This window comes from Bubalus kerabau, chromosome 3 (assembly GCF_029407905.1).
Source record: "Bubalus kerabau isolate K-KA32 ecotype Philippines breed swamp buffalo chromosome 3, PCC_UOA_SB_1v2, whole genome shotgun sequence".
Lineage (NCBI taxonomy): Eukaryota > Metazoa > Chordata > Mammalia > Artiodactyla > Bovidae > Bubalus > Bubalus kerabau.
In genome coordinates this window covers 130,816,387-130,841,412 of record NC_073626.1, presented here as the reverse complement: position 1 = coordinate 130,841,412, position 25,026 = coordinate 130,816,387, and the positions used below count along the sequence as shown (strand labels likewise).

Sequence of the window (25,026 nt, the reverse complement as noted above, 5' to 3'; positions counted from 1 at the left end):
CAGACAAGAGGAATGGGAAAGTCAATGGTGTGGTTCCAGTCCAAAGCCAAGAGGCTCCAGACCCAAGAAAAGCCAAATTTGAAAACCACTAAGGATCTAGAACCAGCTCTGCCCTTTTGTTTGATTCAGGCTTTTAAATGATTGGATGAGGCAATCTGCTTTACTTAGTCTAGTGGTTCAAATGCCCATCTACTCCAGAAACACCTCACAAACACACCAGAATCATGTCTGACCCACTGTCTGGGTCCATGGATCAGCCAAGCAGACACAAAATTAACCATCATCTCCAATTTCTAAAGAAATCAACACGTCCTCTAGCCTCCCGTAGCTGAAATTTCCTTTCCAACCTCACACAAAGGAAGAACTCTTACCAAGTATTAAAATTTCATAATAAGTCAATTACAAAGATGTGAGATGTATATAAATGGTACACACAGAAGTCTTCAACCATAGAATAGATACCACCATGATCCTCTGATAAAGTCGATTGTAATGAAGTCCTGAGCAATCTTGAGACACAAAATTTATGACAGGGACAGACAGAGCACAGGGAACTGAGAAAGCTTGAAGTCCTGAGTCTTATTGGTGACCTCAAGTCTTTGGAGAGCCTTCTTCATCCCCCCTTTTAAATCCCTGGGCATGCCCAAGACCATGAGTTCCACAAGTCTTCAATCTGCCACATCTAAAGTAAAACTAAGAGCTTTAGGTGGCTTGTCATAAAAGTTCTAGGGGTTAGGAATTTGTGATCCAAGAGGCCTAAGGATTCTCAAAGCAATTATACTGCAGAATCCAGACCACAATGAAAGTGGGTGACATGCATGTGTGTGTGCTGAGTCCTTTCAGTTTTGCCCCAGTCTTTGAGATCCCATGGACTGTAGTCTGCCATGCTCCTCTGCCCATGGGATTTCCCAGGCAAGAACACTGGACTAGGCTGCCATTTCCTCCTGCAAAGTATCTTCCCAATTCAGGGATTGAACCCATGTCTCCAGTGGCTCCTGAATTGACAGAAGCAATCTTTATCACTGAGCCACCTGGGAAGCCCAAAGTGGGTGCCATGTGACTCAAAATCACACAGATTAAGAAAAAGAAAAAGCTGAAGAGTAGTCAGGATGCCCACATGCAGAAGTAACAATATATTTCAAAACAAAACGATAATTCTCTGACAGTCCAGTGGCTGGGCGCTTGTCTGCAGTGGGAAGAGTCAATGAACAGAATACAGTTATAGGAAACCAAGGATGTAGGCATGGTCCACAAACGTGTGCAAAGTACAAAGGAACTGTGCCACCTATTGAGGTAGAGAGGGAAAGTTAACATTAAAATGTTAAATATCATATAAATATACAAACTTCTGCTTAAATATAATGATTGAACTCATGCCAGTATTTTAACTCAGAATTGCATAAAGTTCAGTGTCCTTTTTCTTTTCTTCAGATACTGAAAAGCATTTTTACTTACAGCCTAGGAGCTTGTCAATTTAGGTCAGAAAAATTGACTTTCAGTTGCCTTTGTTTGATTTTGTTTGTTTTGTTTTAATAGTGTGAAAAATGACTTTGACATTAGGATTTTTGAAAGACAAAGTTTATAAAATGTCCATATATCACAAAATCCTATAATATTCAACATTAGAATAAACTTCAGAGAGCATCTGGTAGACCCTGACATTTCAAAGAGGATGAATTTCCAGCCAAGAGATTTTGAGCAGCTGCTGAATAACTCAACTCTTGTGATTTCAGACACTCCTCTGCCTTCAAGTCTACTCCCTGTTCCTACTCTGGTTGTTAATATAATCTCTGCATAGTACGTATTACAAAAAAACTTTGGAATGTCATCCACTGATTGTTTTTTATTTTAAATCATCTATATTTGAGGCTTAGCAAGGTAAAGTGCAGCAGCATGTTTTCCTGCTCAGAGATACACACAGGTATGGTCTTCAAAAGAATAAATACAACCAGGAGTCCTCTTTAAAAATGTCTTTGTATTGCCAAGGAGTGTGGTGAGAGTACAAGGAACACAGCTCATATTGTAAGATTTCCTAAGTTGTTCCTGCTTTTCAAAGGCAGCAGTTTCCCTTCTAGACATGTACCTAAGAAAATCTAAACCAGCTATTCAAATAGATGCATATACATACATGTTCATAGTAGCACTATTTACAACAGCCAAAAGGTGGAAATAACTCAGTAGATTAATGGATAAATGCAAAGAGGTAAGACCATACAATGGAATATTATTCAATCATAAAAAGGAGTGAGGTATTAATACATGCTACAATGTTTCTGAGCCTCAAAAACTAGGCTAAGTGGAAAAAGTCAGACATAAAAGGTCACAAAATGATGTGATGCCATTTGTTGGAAATATCCTGAATAGGTGAGTCAATATAGACAGAAAGCACATGGTTAATTGCAAAAGGTAGGGAGGAAGGGGGTATAGGGAGTAACTGATTGTTGGTTCAGGGGCAACTTTCTGGGTAATGTTTTCAAACTAGCCAGAGGTAATGGTTGTGCAATATTATAAATGTATTAAATACCTCTGTAGACTTTAAAATAATTAACTTTATGTTATGTGGATTTTACTTCAATAAAAAAATAGAGAGAGAAGGTGAGAAGATGGTCTATTGATGATTCAACTTGGCTAGACCACAATACTGCTGCTACTGCTACTGCTAAGTTGCTTCAGTTGTGTCCGACTCCATTGTTCAATCAAACACTAATTCAGGTGTTGATGTGAAAGTATGTTGTCGATGTGAATAAAATCCACAGTCAGTTGACTGATTGTCCTAGATAATCTGGATTGGTCTGATGTAATCAGCTACAAGGCTTTATGGATAGAGGGGCTCTTCAGGCTCTCTGAAGTATCGCTTGCTGTTTGTCTATTTTATATGTAGTAGTGTGTATGTGGGCTTCTCTTGTGACTCAGCTGGTAAAGAATCCGCCTGCAATGCAGAAGACCTGGGTTTGATCCCTGGGCTGGGAAGATCCCCTGGAGAAAGGAAAGCTACACAGTCCAGTATTCTGGCCTCAAGAATTCCATGGACTGTATAGTCCATGGGGTTGTAAAGAGTTGGACACAACTGAGCAACTTTCACCCACCCAGTGTGTATATGTTAATCCCAAACTCCTAATTTACTCTCCCCACCACACCCCCACAGGGAACTATACACAATATCATATAATAACCTATAATGGAAAAGGATTTGAAAATTATACACACACACACATGCACGCGCACACTCACACACACACACACACACACACACACATTTACTTCTCCAGGGGATCTTCCTGACCCAGGGATCTACGCTGGGTCTCCCACATTCTAGGCAGATTCTTTACCATTTGAGCCACCAGGGAAGGCCCACATATATACACATATATATATAAGCACTTTTCTGTACACTAGAAACTAACACACTGTATTTGGACTTCATTTTTAAAACACGAGGGGAAAAAAAAGAAAATAAAGGATTCCTAAGTCAGACAGTACTTGGGCCACCTCATGCAAAGAGTTGAGTCATTGGAAAAGACTCTGATGCTGGGAGGGATTGGGTGCAGGAGGAAAAGGGGACGACAGAGGATGAGATGGCTGGATAGCATCACTGACTCGATGGACGAGAGTCTGAGTGAACTCCGGGAGTTGCTGATGGACAGGGAGGCCTGGCATGCTACAATTCATGGGGTCGCAAAGAGTCAGACACGACTGAGCAACTGAACTGAACTGAACTGAACTGAAGTCAGACAGGGAAAGACAAATATGATATTACTTATATGTGGAATCTTAAAAAAATGGTATAAGTGAACTTATTACAAAATAGAGTCATAGATGTAGAAAACAAACTTAGGATTACCAAGGGAGAAATGTGTGGAGGGATAAACTGGGATATTGGGATAGACATTATACACTTCTATATATAAAACAGATAACAATAAGGACCTACTGTATAGCACAGGGAACTCTATTCAATAGTCTGTGATGATCTATATGGGAATTGAACCTAAAAAAAAGAGTGAATGTATGTATATGAATAACTAATTCACTTTGCTGTACAGCAGAAACTAGCACAGCGTTGTAAATCAACTATACTCCAATAAATATTAATTAGAAAAAATTCCTCTTGTGGTTAGCCCATGTCTGACAGTTCCAGCTGCACTTTCTGATGGCCCACCTTGTGTCAGACCTCCATAATCACCTGAACCAATTATTTGCAATGAATCTCAATATATTCTCTCTCAAAAGTAGGCTTCACAGGTGGAATCCCAACTGATACAAGCAGATTCTAAATTTGAAGATTTGTCATTCAAAGGCCTTTGCTTTCTCTTAACCAGTTTTGCAACAATTCCCTCATAAAGATAGAAATCCTAGAGAAAGAGGAAATATTTCCTATCATTGTACTCTAGAACTTCAATCACCTGTAGGCATTGGAGAAATAAATGTTACAATGGGGTGGGATTATGACAAGTAGACAAGGAAACGCCTACAGTTGGGGTCAAGGATAATCACTGGAAAACAAACCCCCAAAATAAATAAATAAATAAGACTTGAAAGAACATTTCCCCAGCAGACCATTAGACCCATCCATCCTCCTTCCCAGACTGACTTTCAGAACCACCACCCTCCAAGAGGGAGATTGGAAAAGTCTTTCTTAGGAAATATGCTTATTCCAAGAAGAATGACTCAAAAATAAAATTGGAGTTTTTTCTATTAAAGACTCAGTGCAGCCTTTCATGTAGCCCCCAATCAGTGCATTATAACCACTCCATTCTTAAATACAAGCAAATGGCTCAGGGTCATCAAAAATGTGATGAAATCTTCTAATAGGAGTGAGAAAGACCAACTGACACAACAGAAAAAGCAACTAAGGGAAAACAACTATGCAGAAATAAGCAAAAGAAAGGTAGATATGCATGCACAGATTGTTAAATATACTGAAAGTGATATGAAAAGATAATTCAACCTTGAAACCTCATGTTTATATCCAAGAGCTAAGCTGGTTGCCATGTATAAATGTTTTATTCATACCTTTCAAGAATCACCCTACTAACACGTGTAGCCAAAGGCTCCCACCTCCCACAACAAAGCAAAGTAACCACCACAGGACCTGAAATAATGTGAACTTCTGCTGGACTAGAAGATACAAGTGAGACTTGGTGTTCAGAGATCTGGAGAAACTGATGCAATGTGCATTTGAGACACTTTCTAGTGCAAAAAACACTCTTGCTCGACATAGCTAGAGATGATTTGTTCATAAACAAGGAAGGGTCTGATCTTACACTCAAGATCAGTAGGGGAACAGTATTCTGGCTAAAGGTGGTTTTACTTTTGTATACATTAATCCCAAAGTCCTAATTTATCCTTCCTCCCATTGAAAGTGAAAGTGAAAGTTGCTCAGTCATGTCCAACTCTTTGCAACCCCATAGACTGTACAGTCCATGGAATTCTCCAGGCCAGAATATTGGAGTGGGTAATCTTTCCCCTTCTCCAGAGGATCTTCCCAACCCAGGGATCAAATCCAGGTCCCCTGCATTGTAGGCAGATTCTTTACCAGCTGAGCCACAAAGGGAACCCCTTCCTCCTGTTATCCCCCTTTGATGACCGTAAGTTTGTTTTCTATGCCTGTGAGTCTGTTTCTGTTTCATAAATAAATTCCTGTGTCATATTTTTTAGACTCCACATATAAGCATATCATATGATACTTGTCTTTCCTTTTCTGACTTACTTCAGTTGGTATGATAATCTCTAGGTCCATCCATGTTGCTTCAAATGGCACTATGTCATTCCTTTTTTACAGTTGAATAATATTCTGCTGTCTAAATGTACTACATCTTATCTATCCATTTCTCTATTGATGGACATTTAGGTTGCTTCCATGTCTTAGCTATTGCAAATAATGCTGCTGTGTACATTGGGGTGGATGTAGATGGTCTTATATTTGATTTCTCTTCTCTCTGGCTTCTTAATGTTCTTAGAATCTCATTTCCATGAGTTAGAGTTCCATTGTCTTATTATTTCTGCTTGTGTGCAACTTTATGTCACTACCTAGTCCCCTGGATTTTTTCAGGGCAGAAACAACCACATGCCCTTCACCAGTCATCTCAGCACATCTAGCTACTGGAATATGCATCCCAGCAGAGACTTTGCAAGTGTCAGCTGATAGACTGATGGGTTAATTCTCACACCTCCTCTAGTCTCCCTTGGGTTGACCTATGGCACACCTGCTGGGATGGCGGCAGCAGGCTCAATTGTGACTGTGAAAAACATGAGCTTCAGTTGCTCATCTGGTATTTGCCAACCACTGGGTCCAGTTTCATTACTCCACTCAAAACCCCTAAACTAAGTGTGGTTTAGGGAGGCTGAGTGCCCAGTGTTGTCCAAGATAGTTTCATTTTTAGCACTGATAATCCCACGTCCCTGGAAATGACTGAGTCTTTGGCCAACCATTCTGAAAACAGGCAATCTGTCTGTAATACACTAATCAAAAGAGCTGTGTTTGTAAAATACACACAGAAAACAGAGCACAAAGACTTGTACTACAAGATGGTAAGTGATAAAAATGTGGATAACAGCACATCTCTGCCTTCAAAGATTGCAGTTAGCCCCAGGGAAACAGTTATACACAGAGATAAGAAATACAAGTCTGGGGATTGTGAGCAAACCCAGGGCAGGGAGAGACATCCTACAAAGTAGTGGACTGGTCTGTGGCTCTTCTCCCTGTACCAGATGATAAGCATTTCACAAATCCCAAAGCAGCTGAGCAGGCCTGGGGTGTTGGCTTAAAGGAGGATTCCACCTCATCTCATTTGGGTCACCTCTAATTCCCTCCTCCCTCTTCTCTTCTCCATGTAACGCTGTGAACCTCTCTGAGTGACCCTCAGGGTAGAGAAACTTTTCATCTTTAATGTAGATGTTTTATCAGTGGTGCAGTATAGAAGGAGAAGTTTTGAAACTACTATAAAAATAAGACCAATAACTGGAAGCAGGAGGCTTAAGTCCAAACCCTGATTCCAGGGAACTCCTGACTCCAAGGAACATTAATTGACAGGAGCTCATCAAACGCCTCCATACCGACACTGAAACCAAGCACCACACAAGGGCCAACAAGTTCCAGGGCAAGACATACCAAGCAAATTCTCCAGCAACAAAGGAACACAGCCCTGAGCTTCAAGATACAGGCTGCCCAAAGTCACCCCAAAACCAGAGACATCTCATAACTCATTACTGGACATTTCATTACACTCCAGAGAGAAGAAATACAGCTCCACCCACCAGCTTCCCTAACCAGGAAACCTTGACAAGCCACCTGTACAAACCCATACACAGCGAGGAAACGCCACAATAAAGAGAACTCCACAAACTGCCAGAATACAGAAAGGACACCCCAAACTCAGCAATTTAAACGAGATGAAGAGACAGAGGAATACCCAGCAGATAAAGGAACAGGATAAATGCCCACCAAACCAAACCAAAGAGGAAGAGATAGGGAATCTACCTGATAAAGAATTCTGAATAATGATAGTGAAATTGATCCAAAATCTTGAAATTAAAATGGAATCACAGATAAATAGCCTGGAGACAAGGATTGAGAAGATGCAAGAAAGGTTTAACAAGGACCTAGAAGAAATAAAAAAGAGTCAATATATAATGAATAATGCAATAAGTGAAATTAAAAACACTCTGGAGGCAACAAATAGTAGAATAACAGAGGCAGAAGATAGGATTAGTGAATTAGAAGGTAAAATGGTAGAAATAAATGAATCAGAGAGGATAAAAGAAAAACGAATTAAAAGAAATGAGGACAATCTCAGAGAAATCCAGGACAATATTAAATGCTACAACATTCGAATCATAGGGGTCCCAGAAGAAGAAGACAAAAAGAAAGACCATGAGAAAATACTTGAGGAGATAATAGTTGAAAACTTCCCTAAAATGGGGAAGGAAATAATCACCCAAGTCCAAGAAACCCAGAGAGTTCCAAACGGGATAAACCCAAGGCGAAACACCCCAAGACACATAGTAATCAAATTAACAAAGATCAAACACAAAGAACAAATATTAAAAGCAGCAAGGGAAAAACAACAAATAACACACAAGGGAATACCCATAAGGATAACAGCTGATCTTTCAATAGAAACTCTTCAAGCCAGGAGGGAATGGCAAGACATACTTAAAATGATGAAAGAAAATAACCTACAGCCCAGATTATTATACCCAGCAAGGATCTCATTCAAGTATGAAGGAGAAATCAAAAGCTTTTCAGACAAGCAAAAGCTGAGAGAATTCTGCACCACCAAACCAGCTCTCCAACAAATACTAAAGGATATTCGCTAGACAGGAAACACAAAAACGGTGTATAAATTCGAACCCAAAAGAATAAAGTAAATGGCAACAGGATCATACTTATCAGTAATTACCTTAAACATAAATGGATTGAATGCCTTAACCAAAAGACAAAGACTGGCTGAATGGATACAAAAACAAGACCCCTACATATGTTGTCTACAAGAGACCCACCTCAAAACAGGGGACACACACAGACTGAAAGTGAAGGGTTGGAAAAAGATTTTCCATGCAAATAGGGACCAAAAGAAAGCAGGAGTAGCAATACTCATATCAGATAAAATAGACTTTAAAACAAAGGCTGTGAAAAGAGACAAAGAAGGTCACTACATAATGATCAAAGGATCAATCCAAGAAGAAGATATAACAATTATAAATATATATGCACCCAACACGGGAGCACCACAGTATGTAAGAAAAATGCTAACAAGTATGAAAGGAGAAATTAACAATAACACAATAATAGTGGGAGACTTTAATACCCCACTCACACCTACGGATAGATCAACTAAACAGAAAATTAACAAGGAAACACAAACTTTAAACAATACAATAGACCAGTTAGACCTAATTGATATCTATAGGACATTTCATCCCAAAACAATGAATTTCACCTTTTTCTCAAGCACACATGGAACCTTCTCCAGGATAGATCACATTCTGGGCCATAAAGCAAGCCTTGGTAAATTCAAAAAAATAGAAATCATTCCAAGCATCTTTTCTGACCACAATGCAGTAAGATTAGATCTCAATTACAGGAGAAAAACTATTAAAAATTCCAACATATGGAGGCTGAACAACACGCTGCTGAATAACCAACAAATCACAGAAGAAATCAAAAAAGAAATCAAAATTTGCATAGAAATGAATGAAAATGAAAACACAACAACCCAAAACCTGTGGGACACTGTAAAAGCAGTCCTAAGGGGAAAGTTCATAGCAATACAGGCATACCTCAAGAAACAAGAAAAAAGTCAAATAAATAACCTAACTCTATACCTAAAGCAACTAGAAAAGGAAGAAATGAAGAACCCCAGGGTTAGTAGAAGGAAAGAAATCTTAAAAATTAGGGCAGAAATAAATGCAAAAGAAACAAAAGAGACCATAGCCAAAATCAACAAAGCCAAAAGCTGGTTCTTTGAAAGGATAAATAAAATTGACAAACCATTAGCCAGACTCATCAAGAAACAAAGGGAGAAAAATCAAATCAATAAAATCAGAAATGAAAATGGAGAGATCACAACAGACAACACAGAAATACAAAGGATCATAAGAGACTACTATCAACAATTACATGCCAATAAAATGGACAACGTGGAAGAAATGGACAAATTCTTAGAAAAATACAACTTTCCAAAACTGGATCAGGAAGAAATAGAAAATCTTAACAGACCCATCACAAGCACGGAAATTGAAACTGTAATCAAAAATCTTCCAGCAAACAAAAGCCCAGGTCCAGACGGCTTCACAGCTGAATTCTACCAAAAATTTAGAGAAGAGCTAACACCTATCCTGCTCAAACTCTTCCAGAAAATTGCAAAGGAAGGTAAACTTCCAAACTCATTCTATGAGGCCACCATCACCCTAATACCAAAACCTGACAAAGATCCCACAAAAAAAGAAAACTACAGGCCAATATCACTGATGAACATAGATGCAAAAATCCTTAACAAAATTCTAGCAATCAGAATCCAACAACACATTAAAAAGATCATACACCATGACCAAGTGGGCTTTATCCCAGGGATGCAAGGATTCTTCAATATCCACAAATCAATCAATGTAATACACCACATTAACAAATTGACAAACAAAAACCATATGATTATCTCAATAGATGCAGAGAAAGCCTTTGACAAAATTCAACATCCATTTATGATAAAAACTCTGCAGAAAGCAGGAACAGAAGGAACATACCTCAACATAATAAAAGCTATATATGACAAACCCACAGCAAATATTATCCTCAATGGTGAAAAATTGAAAGCATTTCCTCTAAAGTCAGGAACAAGACAAGGGTGCCCACTTTCACCATTACTATTCAACATAGTTTTGGAAGTTTTGGCCACAGCAATCAGAGCAGAAAAAGAAATAAAAGGAATCCAAATTGGAAAAGAAGAAGTAAAACTCTCACTGTTTGCAGATGACATGATCCTCTACATAGAAAACCCTAAAGACTCCACCAGAAAATTACTAGAACTAATCAATGACTATAGTAAAGTTGCAGGATATAAAATCAACACACAGAAATCCCTTGCATTCCTATACACTAATAATGAGAAAACAGAAAGAGAAATTAAGGAAACAATTCCATTCACCATTGCAACGGAAAGAATAAAATGCTTAGGAATATATCTACCTAAAGAAACTAAAGACCTATATATAGAAAACTATAAAACACTGGTGAAAGAAATCAAAGAGGACACTAACAGATGGAGAAATATACCATGTTCATGGATTGGAAGAATCAATATAGTGAAAATGAGTATACTACCCAAAGCAATTTATAGATTCAATGCAATCCCTATCAAGCTACCAACAGTATTCTTCACAGAGCTAGAACAAATAATTTCACAATTTGTATGGAAATACAAAAAACCTCGAATAGCCAAAGCGATCTTGAGAAAGAAGAATGGAACTGGAGGAATCAACCTACCTGACTTCGGGCTCTACTACAAAGCCACAGTTATCAAGACAGTATGGTACTGGCACAAAGACAGGAATATAGATTAATGGAACAAAATAGAAAGCCCAGAGATAAATCCACGCACGTATGGACACCTTATCTTTGACAAAGGAGGCAAGAATATACAATGGATTAAAGACAATCTCTTTAACAAGTGGTGCTGGGAAATCTGGTCAACCACTTGTAAAAGAATGAAACTAGAACACTTTCTAACACCATACACAAAAATAAACTCAAAATGGATTAAAGATCTAAACGTAAGACCAGAAACTATAAAACTCCTAGAGGAGAACATAGGCAAAACACTCTCTGACATACATCACAGCAGGATCCTCTATGACCCACCTCCCAGAATATTGGAAATAAAAACAAAAATAAACAAATGGGACCTAATTAATCTTAAAAGCTTCTGCACATCAAAGGAAACTATTAGCAAGGTGAAAAGACAGCCTTCAGAATGGGAGAAAATAATAGCAAATGAAGCAACTGACAAACAACTAATCTCAAAAATATACAAGCAACTCCTACAGCTCAACTCCAGAAAAATAAATGACCCAATCAAAAAATGGGCCAAAGAACTAAATAGACATTTAACCAAAGAAGACATACAGATGGCTAACAAACACATGAAAAGATGCTCAACATCACTCATTATCAGAGAAATGCAAATCAAAACCACTATGAGGTACCATTTCACACCAGTCAGAATGGCTGCGATCCAAAAGTCTACAAGTAATAAATGCTGGAGAGGGTGTGGAGAAAAGGGAACCCTCTTACACTGTTGGTGGGAATGCAAACTAGTACAGCCACCTATGGAGAACAGTGTTGAGATTCCTTAAAAAACTGGAAATAGAACTGCCTTATGATCCAGCAATCCCACTGCTGGGCATACACACTGAGGAAACCAGAAGGGAAAGAGACACATGTACCCCAATGTTCATCGCAGCACTGTTTATAATAGCCAGGACATGGAAGCAACCTAGATGCCCATCAGCAGATGAATGGATAAGAAAGCAGTGGTACATATACACAATGGAGTATTACTCAGCCATTAAAAAGAATACATTTGAATCAGTTCTAATGAGGTGGATGAAACTGGAGCCTATTATACAGAGTGACGTAAACCAGAAAGAAAAACACCAATACAGTATACTAATGCATATATATGGAATTTAGAAAGATGGTAACAATAACCTTGTGTACAAGACAGCAAAAGAGACACTGAGGTATAGAACAGTCTTATGGACTCTGTGGGAGAGGGAGAGGGTGGAAAGATTTGGGAGAATGGCATTGAAACATGTAAAATATCATGTATGAAACGAGTTGCCAGTTCAGGTTCGATGCACGATACTGGATGCTTGGGGCTGGTGCACTGGGACGACCCAGAGGGATGGTATGGGGAGGGAGGAGGGAGGAGGGTTCAGGATGGGGAACACATGTATACCTGTGGTGGATTCATTTTGATATTTGGCAAAACTAATACAATTTTGTAAAGTTTAAAAATAAAATAAAATTAAAAAAAAAAGGAGGAGTACAAAGTATCAGCTTTATAATCCATTGTAACATGCCCTGAGTGGGTAAACATGGGCTCAGGCTTGATCAGAATGGTTTAATTTCCCTCTGCAATGACTACACAACTACCACTTTTTCTATTCTCTTGTGCTTACCTTTCCGGTCTACCTTATACTTCGACCCACCCACCCAGTAAATTACCTAGTTCTTCCAACTCTTGTTTTAAATTTCACTGTTATTCCCTTATTTTGTTCTTTCCCACTCAGAGGATGGGTTTTAGCATAACCTCCACATCAGTCTCTCCATCCTGCCCACATTTGACCTGTTACCCACAAAAGAACCAAAGAACCAACAGCAGCTCTGGCCATGAGACTTCCCTTAGATGGCTTCTCCCATCTATGTAATGAATTCTGGACTCCTTTGCAGAGCCCTGAAGATTCTTGGGAATTATGGTCCCAAGTGAACTTTCCTCTTTTCCATTCCTCTCTCCTCCATGGCATAAACAAGACCATTTGAAGATAGACTATTCACTGTTCCCAGCATACTATCTTTGTCTCCCTGCTGTCTTCTTTGGTCCATACCATCTATAATCTAAGCTATGGTTTTTCCAGTAGTCATGTATGGATGTGAAAGTTGGATCATAAAGAAGGCTGAGAGTCAAAGACTTGATACTTGCCAATTGTGGTCCTGAAGACTCTTGAGAGTCCCTTGGAAAGCAAGGAGATCCAACCAGTTAATCCTAAAGGAAATCACCCTGAATATTCATTGGAAGTACTGATGCTGAAGCTCCAATAACTTTGGCCACCTGGTGTGAAGAACTAAATCTTTGTAAAATACTTTGATGCTGGAAAGATTGAGGCAGGAGGAGAAGGTACAACAGAAGACTAGATGGTTAGATGAGATTATTGACTCAATGGACATGAGTTTGAGCAAACTCAGGGAGATAGTGAATGACAGGGAAGCCTGGAATGCTGCAGTCCATCGGGTCACAAAGAGTTGGACATGAATTAGTGACTGAACAACAACAATCCATCTTTCCTTAGACCACACTCCATCTCTTAAGACCACATCTGGCTTTGAGACCAGGGTAGGAGTTATCTCCTCCATGAGACTCTTCTGAATCACCTAAGCTAGAAATGATCTCTCCCTCATAAGAATTCTAATTGCCCTCGATCTGCATAACACTTACCAAAATTACTCATATTGTAATTATTAAATGTGTATTGTCTCCATAGATATGGGTTTTATTACTTCAGGAACAATGATCCTTAGGCTATATCTCTTTAAAGTGTTCTGAGTTTCACTTAACATCTTGATTTGTACAAATAGTTTCTCAAATGGTTCGCACTGAATGAGTTATCTGGGAATAATGCTAAGGAATCATTTTACCAATTTCAAACATTTAGATATTTTCTTTCAAAAAAGTTTTCACCTATGCAAAGCTTATACTCTATAGGTCCACATAGAGAAAATATACGGGAAAGGTAGAGCACATATCCAAGTTTGGGGGCAGATAAGAATAACCAGAAACTCCTCCTAAAGGATGAACTCAAACCAGAAATTTTCTCGATGTTCATGCTGATTTACTTATTTATCCTCCCAACAGGAAAGTCATCAATGTGCCTCTTTATCAAGGAAATGGTAGAGATCATTGGTATGTTAGCCACTGTTCTGAAATCTTGATCCTGATCATTGAGAAAATCCTTGTGGAAATGAAATGGAAAAATACAGGAATTCAGATCAAATCTTTCCCAGAAGTGGATATCCTTTAATCACATCTGAGTGTAAAGGGGCTTCATGTTATTTTAATCTGTTTTAATACTCCAAAAATTAAATCCCAATAGACTAAATGAATGGGGGCTTCCAAGGTAACACTAGTGGTAAAGAACCTGCCTGGTAATGCAGGAGTTGTAAGAAATGCAGTTTCAATCCCTGGGTCAGGAAGATCCCCTGGAGTAGAGCATGACAAGCCACTCCAGTGTTCATGTCTGGAGAACCCATGGACAAAGGAGCCTGGCAGGCTACAGTGCATAGGGTTGCAGAGAGTCAGACACAACTAAAGTGGCTTAGAACACACACACAGACTAAATGAATAACCAGTAACCAATGACTCTCTTTCTGCTTTGACTTCTTCTCTTTCTCCATAAGAAAACAATCAGAATTCTAACCTCTGCTGGCTCCACTTGTCCTTTTCAGCTTCTGACCCTTCCTGCCAAACTTGGGATAGAGACCTAAAAGGCTGGTGCAGAGTTCATTAGTCTTAGCTTGGATCCTCTTCACTTCATTACCTTGTCAACACTGACATTTTTAACACTGGTCCAGATTCCCCAGGCAAAGGATAAACAAATCAATATAGTGCCATTGGCAAGAAAAAGGAATATCAGCCAAAGAAAATCAATAGGCAGCATGGCTATATTATCTCAAGAAAAATAGTTGCTGTTTTCAAATACCACCATGTGTCTGATGTGTCAGACACTTTACACGCCCTATGTGTTATCTTTATAACAAATTGATTAAAAAATATTTGTATTGCTTTACAGATGAGGAAACTGGAGCTCAGAGAGGTGAACATAACAGTGATATAGCTGGTAAATGACAAGTATAGAGTTCGAGCTGCCAACTGTCTAATTCCAAATGCATTTTCTACATTTTCTACATCACCACCAGGCACCATTGTGAGAAAAGTACATTGTGTCTAAGGAACCTAGAGATCTTTACCCAAGATCTATTTGTAGCTGACTGTATAGTATGGAGCCTGTTAATATGTAGTATGATGACCTTTCAGCTCCTTCAGCCGTAACATCTACATATTATACTTTATTTTTTTTTCCTTCAAGAGACATTATAGGAGTTTGGGGTTAGCAGATGCAAGCTTTTATAAAGAGAGTGGATAAACATGGCCCTTGCTACTATATAGCACAGAAAACTATATTCAATATTCTATTACAAATCATAATGGAAAAAATATGAAAAAAATAATGTATATATACATATATATAACTGAACCACTTTTCTTTATAGCAGAAATTAACATAATATTGTAACTCATGTATACTTCAACAAATTTTTTAAAAAATAATTAAAAAAAAACACTGTGAACACTTAATATGTGCCTGTAAATACGGTAGCAAGAAGGATAAAATCATAAATAAGATTCAGGTCCTCTCTTTGGAACTCCATGATTACCTCATGCTGAGAGTGGGGAGGGGTGGAGGGGGTTGGCAACATCCTTAAAAGTCAGACTAGCCCCCACTTCCTGACTTACAGCTTTTTATAGTTAGTCCCTACCATTCTCAGGATAAAACCTAGACTCTTAATATGGCTTGTGAGACTCACGGTGTTCTGGTTCTTGCTCACCTCTCTTGGCCCCATCATTTGTCATCTTGCACTCTGATTTTCAGCTCCTGTGTCCAGAGATGCCACTTTTATTTCTCTTTTGCTCAGCCAGGTAGAACTCACCTGGGTCCCTTCTCTGTTCATTCTCAACTTAGATTTCACTTCCTCCACGGAAGTTTCAGTGTCCTTTCTCCCTTCACCCTGAGCTTACTTGTCTGCTTACTTGGTCTATTTTCTCACTAGATTGTGAGTTCCTTGAGGGTGCAGACTGTTCTTTACTTTCTGTATCAATAGTGCCTAGCTTGGTACCTTTCTTGGTGCACTTAGAAAATACACAATATGTATTTGTTTAATGAATACAAAATCAGACTACATCCCACACTTTGAAGCTTATCTGATGCACCAAGTATCACATGGTTCCAATCCATCAGAAGCAGCTTTAATTGTGAAAACATACATTCAAATAATGTCAGATATGTTTTCCCTGGTTTAATACTCTTAAGATGACTTTACTAGAAACCAAGAATTGGCCATATGTGCACCTTCACTATTTACCAAGCATCAGAGAGTCAAGGTTACATAATGTCTTTACATTCATTCATTCCACCCAAGCAGAAAGGAAGAGAGAAATTCAAGCTTTTTATGCAAAGAGTGAGTAGCCATCTTCTTTTTTTTCCCCTGAGAATTCCTCTTTTAGGTCTGGAAGACATTAGAGTCCAACGTCATTCTTGAAAGAAAAGTATTTGGATCATATGGGATGACTTCTTATGTACTTATTACTGTTATTGCAAACATTTAATGAGTTTCCATTATGCCAGGCATCATATTAGCCACATTACCACTGAGTCTTCCAAATAGTAACAGACATTATTGTAATAAATATCTACATTCCAATTGAGAAAAGTAAAGCTCAGAGAATTAAGTTATTTGTCCAGGTCAATTAGTCAGTATTAGACTTTGATTGGAATCGAGAGTGGATTCCAAAACCTGACCTACAATAAATATGCTATTCCCCCTCCACAATTAAAGCCTGGCCCTAGAGTCTACTTTTAAGCCCATCATGGCTAAGGCTAGGGACACAAGGTTCTAATTTAGGAGCCCTCAACAGAAAACAGAGTGTGTTTTGTTTTGTTTTGTTAATCTGGATTGTCTCATGTTATTACTTAAAAACCAAAATAGGGCAGGACTGATTGGGAGTGCCGGATCCAGATCTCAATGTATGACTTTACATGCCAAGTCTACCTCTGGCTACTTTTGTGACACTAGACAGGTCACTTAACCTCTGTGACACATTTTCCTCATCTATAATGTATGAGTAATAATAGTACTTATCTTCTTGGGTTGTGGAGGAGAGAAAAATTAGTTAACATAAGAGCTTAGCAATCTAAGTGTCCATGGTCAAATGAATGGATAAAGAAGGTGCAGTATATATATTTACAATGACATAATTATTGTTGTTGTTGTTTAGTCTCTAAGTCCCCATGGACAGAGGAGCCTGGTTGGCTATAGTCCTTGGGGTCGCTAAGAGTTGGACACGACTGAGTGACTTTACTTTCATTTTTCACTTTCGTGCACTGGAAAAGGAAACGGCAACCCACTCCAGTGTTCTTGCCTGGAGAATACCAGGGATGGAGGAGCCAGGTGGGCTGCCGTCTATGGGGTCACACAGAGTCGGACACGACTGACACGACTTAGCAGCAGCAGCAGCAGTCTCTAAGTCAGGTCTGACCCATAACAACCCCATGAACTATAGCCCACCAGGATCCTGCATCCATGGGATTCTCTAGGCAAGAATACTGAAGTGGGTTGCCATTTCCTTCTCCAGGGGATCTTCCAGACCCAGGAATCAAACCCACATCTCCTGCACTGGCAGCCAGATTATTTATCACTGAGGCACCAGGGAAGCCTACAATAGAATATTACTCAGCCATAAAAAAAGAATGAAATAATGCCATCTGCAGCAATATGGATGGCACCTGAGATGATCTTACTAAGTGAAGTAAATCAGAGAAGAATAAATATATGTGATATCACTTACATGTGGAATCTTAAAAAAAAATTATATGAGTGAACTTTTTACAAAACAGAAATAGACTCACCAACATAGAAAACAAACATATTGTTACCAAAGGTGAAACGGGGGGGAGGATGAATTTCAAATTTGAGATTAATAGATACAATATATAAAATAAATAAATAACAAGGACCTACTGTGTAGCATAGGGAACTATATTCAATATCTTGTAATAAGCTCTAATAGAAAAGAATCTGAAAAGAATATGTATTATACATATATATATGTTTGTGTGTGTGTGTAGATATATATATGTGTGTGTGTGTGTGTATGTATAACTAACTTTGCTGTACACCTGAAACTATCACAATGCTAAATTAACTATACTTCAGTTAAAGTGTTAGTCACTCAGTCATGTCCAACTCTTTGTGACCCCATGGACTGTTGCTCTCCAGGCTCCTCTCTTCCATGGGACTATCTGGGCAAGAATACTAGAGTGGGTTGACATTCTCTTCTCCAGGGAATCTTCCCAACCCAGGGATCAAACTTGGGTCTCCTGCATTTCAGACATTGAAGACAGGTTCTTTACCTGATGAGCTATCAGGGAAGCCCACGCTTCAATTAAAAATAAGGGAAAAATAAGACATAAGAGTTTAGATCTAGCACAGAGCAGAGCATTATTAAATAATAATAAGCAATGTTATTATTTTTATTACTTTTTATATAACAGTCATGTCATTGGATTCTGGTAAACTGCACAAAATAGCCTTTGTTAACACAGTCAAGAGAAGACATATAAAGTTTGTTAAAAGACATAAAAAGTTTGGTTTTTGCTTTTATAAAAAAATGCACTTGACTTTTACAAAGAAAGACAAGCATGCAGTAGGTCTGGGCTCTGATCATGCACTCGTTCCTTTAAAATGTAAAATAAAATTACATTTTTCAATCAGGAGATAACACACATTCCTGTTCCATGAGGTGAAACTGAATCATCTATTGCATATCCCATATTTTCTTCATATTCCATGAAGAAAAATGGAGTTCATTATTTTTAAAAGAAACAGAAACAAATCCCCTGTAGCCCAGCTGTGATTCAGTGTTGGTTATCTTTAAGTTAGAAAGAATAAGATGGGTTTTTAGGAAGTTGGAATGATTACTGAAATATGATATTTCTAGATCTTTTAAAACACTTCATTCACAGAGAGTTCAGATTAGATTAACCTGAATTTTTTTCTTTCTTGGGGAAACTATCATTAACCAAATTTTGGACATAATATGAGACAATTACCCACAATATCAGAATTTGAATCAGGAAGGACTGTGCTTTGGAGGGGCTGTAGTTTGGAGATCTTTATATTTGCTAAAGAACTGCTGCTGCTGCTAAGTCGCTTCAGTCGTGTCCGACTCTGTGCGACCCCATAGACGGCAGCCCACCAGGCTCCCCCGTACCTGGGATTCTCCAGGCAAGAATACTGGAGTGGGTTGCCATTTCCTTCTCCAGGCTAAAGAACTAGGAATGGCCAAAAACAAAGTGAAATATTATTTAATAAACCTATGCTTTCAAAATGAAATAATTTTTTCCAGGAGTCTCTTTGGAAGCTACAAACTTGTTCCAAAGAAGATAACAAGCATTTCTTAAAAGAGGGACTCTCAACTATTCTTTTTTTGTTGCAACACACTAGGATTGTGGCAATACACTTGGACTGTTGTTTGATGTATACAAACACAATGCAGTCCCCAAATTATGCACAACTCCAAGTCTATCTCTCCTGGTGAAAAGAGGTAGCAGAATGTGGATGAAGAAACCAATGCTATTACTGGATTATTGTTGATTCCTCCTCTCTAGCAAGAATACTTTGGCTTCCTTTTGAGAAATAAGCATCTCCTTATTCTTAATATGTGTGGTTGATATTGACCTGAACCCTTCACCCCATCCAGAGCGTAGTCGGGTGCATAATCCAATCAGGAACACCCAGTGTATCCCCAATCCCTTGGACACTGTCTTCATTTGCAACTGTCACTTGACACAAATTGCTCTTTTGAGATTCAATCCAGAATTTTTTCTGGAAATTTTAGAAATGAGAGGCTGTCTTTCCACCAGGGCTGTTGAAATAGTAGTCATGATGCATGGAACTACTGATTCAACTTTTGTTACCATTGAAATTCTGCCTGAGAATAAAGTCCCATAGAGAGGTAAAGAGGGTAAGAGGTAGAAAGAGAACAGACAGACAGGTAGATAAAGGCTTCATCACAGTCACATTTGAACTCGTGAACCCAGCTGTGCCTGAAGCAAAACTTACACTCTGAAGCTTCCATTTTCACCAATTATCTTATGGTCACTGTTTAAACTGGTTAATACTGATATACCATTAAAACAGTCTTAACTCACACTCCCATCTTCAAGGCTCACCATGCTTCAGAATTGCTCTTTAAGAATGCATTTGAGTCCATTTTGGAAGTTACCTTTATAATTACTTTTCTAGACTCATTAAAATAAAACTAGAAACAAAGCAAAACACAGTTATCCTCTATTTTGCCATGATCTTCAAAAATCAAAAGCTTCTAACATGTATGGAGCAGTGCTAAATATCAAATACTTCAAATACTTTGTATATAGTGTCTTATGGAATGCTTACTCAAATCTATGAATTAAATGCTACCATCCTCATTTTACTGACAAGGGACTATAGACAGATTTGACAGTTCACAATGGTCATACAACAGTAAGAAAGCCAAACATGAGTTAGTCTCTAAAAAGCTGTGCATGCTTCACTCTGTAATTTTGCTTTTAAATTTAATATCATTTGCACCAATTTTGAATCAGAGGGAGGGCCCAACTATTTAGAAAATTAAAAAAAAAAGTACAGTCTTACAAAACAAGTATTTTGAAATATCCACCTTTCCTTTATATGCATAAATTTTGCTGCATTGTCTAAAAATGGCAGCCATAACTCTTCACCTACAAAATGCTTGAGAAATGATTTAACGTGAACACAATCACAAATTCAGACAACAATGCTCTGATATTGCAGAAGACACAGTAGGTGTGATGTTCAAAACTGAGGGATTTGGGAGAGTCAAAGAATCCTGTTCTCTAGACACAATCAGAATTCACTTCATATGGACAAGCTCAAAGCACAGGCAAGTGCTCACAGCTAGCCCTGCAATTCCTAGATGAACTGGATTTTTTCGCAGATTGAGAAGGAATTCTTCCAATTTCTACATGGCTTATTAGGGCCAAGTGAATTTTGAAGCTACCTGGGCAAACAGTCATCAAAGCAGAAGAATAATGTCTCTGCCAACTGTGAGGTTTAGCCTACCAAACTGGCAAGTAGGCAAAAGAAATTGATAAATGAATAATCTTGTAAGTATGCCCTGAGTGCAAATAGCATTTGAATGTCTATGTGGAATCCGGCAGCTACAGTTTAAAAACAGTATACAATTCCTTTCCATCTAAGCTTGAAGATGTTTCTATATTTTAAAAAGTAATGGCTTCTTAAATCTGCAGTATAGTAAGAGTCTCTGCTCAGGAAGAAAATAATAATAATAATGATAATAAATTCCTTCATTTTTAGCTTCAATGCTATATATATATATATATATATATATATATATATATATATATAAACTTTGCCATTAAATTTAATTATATACTCTGGAACAGTAAATTAAGAGAAACCAGGACTAAAAAACATAAAACAAAGATAAAAAGCAAACAAAAAATGTACAGTTCCTTTTAGAAGTTTCAAACTTTCTAAATTTCTAAATCTGACTGAATGTTCCTGCACCAGTGCTAAATTGGATAGACGTAGAAACATACAGGTAATTCACACTCTTTGAATCTAAGGAATGCAGTTCTATATTTCTAAAGAATTCAGTAATTTTTCAAAAAGATGATCTTGTTCAAAAGGGTGACTTCCCTAAATAAACAGATTTTTTTTCTTTTTAATGCTATTTTCCCTTCAATCTATTCATGTAATAGGCCAGAAGCAAGAAGTTTTTTTTCTTAAAAGTCAAAGAATGTCAGTAAACAAAGGAACAAACCTAACAACAGCCCATGATTTACCATGGGTAAACACACACAATGCAATTTTAACGTCAATGATTATGTCTTCTATTTTCATGAACTAGTCTCTATATCATAGGAATTTTCAGGAAAGACATGCTTACTCATCTTGTTATCTATATAGTACATATCATGTAGAACCATCATTGGTGCTAAATAAATACCTTCTAGAATTATGAATTTGCCCTTTCTCTTAAAGAAAGAAAGTGAATACATGAGTTGTTTTACAATGGAATGCTATTACTGAGGAAAACTGGAACAGATTTGCTATACTTACTTGCCTTTGGTATATACAATGAAAAAATGCCTGCAAATACTTGTTTTAGAGTTGAAAATGTCCAACACAATGCTAGACATTTCTAAAGTTGTGGAGTAGGGTTGCATTTGTTATAAATACTACATACCCATTTCTGCACCATCCCTACCTACAGCAAATATTCCTACTCCAAGTTCTTTCTGATGCATGAGGCTTCCTTCCAAAAGGTCTGCAGGACAGATGTCCCTCCTTAATAATGAACCTAATGTTCATATCATCTTCTCTCACCTCTAGATACAGACCTTTCAAAGACCAGAAGTATGGAGGTTAATTATGGATCCAAATGCTCTGCTCTGCTTGTAGCCGTTTGGATGGGAAGAAAGGTGGGCAGGCAGGGGTTTTCCACACTTGGTCCAATGAAGACATTTTATTGGATACTCTTCCTCAACAATAACCTAATCCTTTCTAAAACAAAATGACAAGCTGGCCTGCAATAATTTAGTGCATGCTCAGTTGCTCAGTCATGGCCAACTCTTGGCCACCACAGAGACTGTAGCCCACCAGGCTCCTTTGTTCATGGAATTTCTCAAGCAAGAATAATGGAGTGGGTTGCTGTTTCCTACTGCAGGGGATCTTCCCAACCTAGGGACTGAACCCACATCTCCTTCATCTTCTGCATTGGCAGACAGATTCTTACCCACTGAGCCACACAGCAAGATAATTTAGTACAAGGTACAGTAATTTAGTAACTCGCTTTAAATTTTCATCCCTTCAGTCTTACATATTAGGGGTTTAGTTCAAAAGACAAAAATGCCACAGGAATGTCATACACAGTGTCAAGATTAACGGAAAGAAATTTTAAATAAGAGGATGTTTTTAGAGCTGCCATTGCAAAGCAGATAACACAAAAACAGCCCAAGCTTGGTGAGCCTACAGCCCTAGGAATCTCTCCTCTCAAAATTATTCTGAAATGTGGATTCAGTGGCTCAAGATAAATTTAGGTATGAGGGGACATGTAATATACTAGATAGTCAAAAAAGTAATTCTGCTTCATTAAAACCAAACAACACATTTTTAATATTTTGTTACGCTACCGGAAACAAAGAAGGATCCTAAGCTTGGGGAAGATTTTAGGGGAAAGAAACACAAAACCAAGACAGTAAGTCATCAGCCAACATTAAGTTTGCATCCAGGAGAGTACCTGAATCATCTTGAAGAACAGGAGTCCTGGCCTCGACCTGTTACTAAGTGAAGATATTCAACTTAAAATATTCACATTGAAACCAGTGAAAATGGACAAGAAAAATAAAATCACCTAACAGAAAAAAGAATAAGTCTGAGGTTTATCTAGTGCAGGTCAAAGCTAATTGAGTAGAGAGAATAAGAAAGAAGCATTAAAGAGATGTTTAGAATTTTTGAGAGCTAATGAATAGATACATATGAATAATACATATGAACTAGATACATAGAAACTAATGAAGAAATACAAGAAACATAAACATATCAACTAAGAGAATTAAATAGAAGTCTACAATCAGACATATGGTAATAAAACTATCAAACACCAAATTTAAAGAAATGATCTTAAAAATAGGTTTAGGGTGTTGGGTGTGGGGGTGGTCAGTGTATTTTCAAAGACAGGACAGACTGACAGCCAGCTTTTCAACAGTCACATCAGATGATGGAAGAGTAGAGTCCAGTGATGTGCTGGTGAGGGTTTAACCTGGCTGCCAAGGACCCCAAGGACCCTGACTTGTAGCATTTCTGAGATACATGGAAAAGAAACTCCTAGGTTGGCCAATTTCAAACTCCCATTGTGAAATCACCAGATGCAGAATTGTGCAGGGATATGTATAACAGGTTCTTATGAGCCAGTGTGAGCTGGTTCCATAACACCTATGAATAAATCCTTAAGATATAAGGGAAAGGTGTCCTTCAGTGTTGAATTACATGTCTAGCAAAATTATCTTCCAGGAATAAAGGTGAAAAATGAAAGACTTAATTTTCAGATAAAGGACCACTTATACAGAAAAAAATTCAAAAGAATTTACATCAGGAAGAAGGAAATTAAATCAGGCAGAAAGTAAAAGGTTTTGGAACAACAAATTAATGACTACACTGGTAAGTCAAAAAAGCAGTGTCTACATAAAGTAATAATTATTAGTAGTAGGAGGGGAAATAGAATAAGAAATAAACATAAAATTCAACCTACAAGTTGGTCAATGTTGATTGGCTCATTCAACTGTCATTTTGGAAGGTAAAACTGACCTTTTCCAGACCTAATAGCAGATAGATTTCTGGATGCACATTATGTTCTGGAAACTAGATACAATGTATGGATCTGGAAGGCTGTAGTGGGACAGGAGTCATTTTTTCTGCCTTTTCAGCTTTTTCTACTGGCCAGCAAAGTCATGGTAACTTGAAGTCTTTTCTCTGCCGCCATGTTTAAGGGAATTTTTCCACCTGTTGGATGCTAACACACAACACTGCATCAGTGACTGCTTGGTAGTTAATGGCTTCCCATTCATCAGCTCAGAACTGCTGGGGAGTCACTCCAAAAGACTAACAGGAATGCACGCTGTAAGTGCTGTTACAATTTTGTAAGCAAGTTATTTCCTGAGTTAAATACATTCCTGCTTAAAATGTTTCCAGCTATGAATGTTTTCTGCACTGTGTTGTGACTGAAAGAATAGAAAAGAACATGCTAGAATCACAGGAAAAGTTGAACAATTAGAAAATAAAGAGGCAGAAACAAACCCAACCATCCAAAGAACCCCAAAATGCACAGGGGCTTACATTTGCCAATTTATAAAACAGAAGATGGCCAG

The 25,026-nt window shown here is 38.0% G+C and overlaps 1 protein-coding gene across 2 annotated transcripts in view; it reads right to left on the bottom strand.

Annotated features, from left to right (window-relative positions):
- The window catches only part of CNTNAP5 (contactin associated protein family member 5), a 1,047,625-nt gene that overhangs the window by 34,828 nt on the left and 987,771 nt on the right, over positions 1-25,026 (bottom strand). The gene's annotated exons all lie outside the window — the stretch shown is intronic.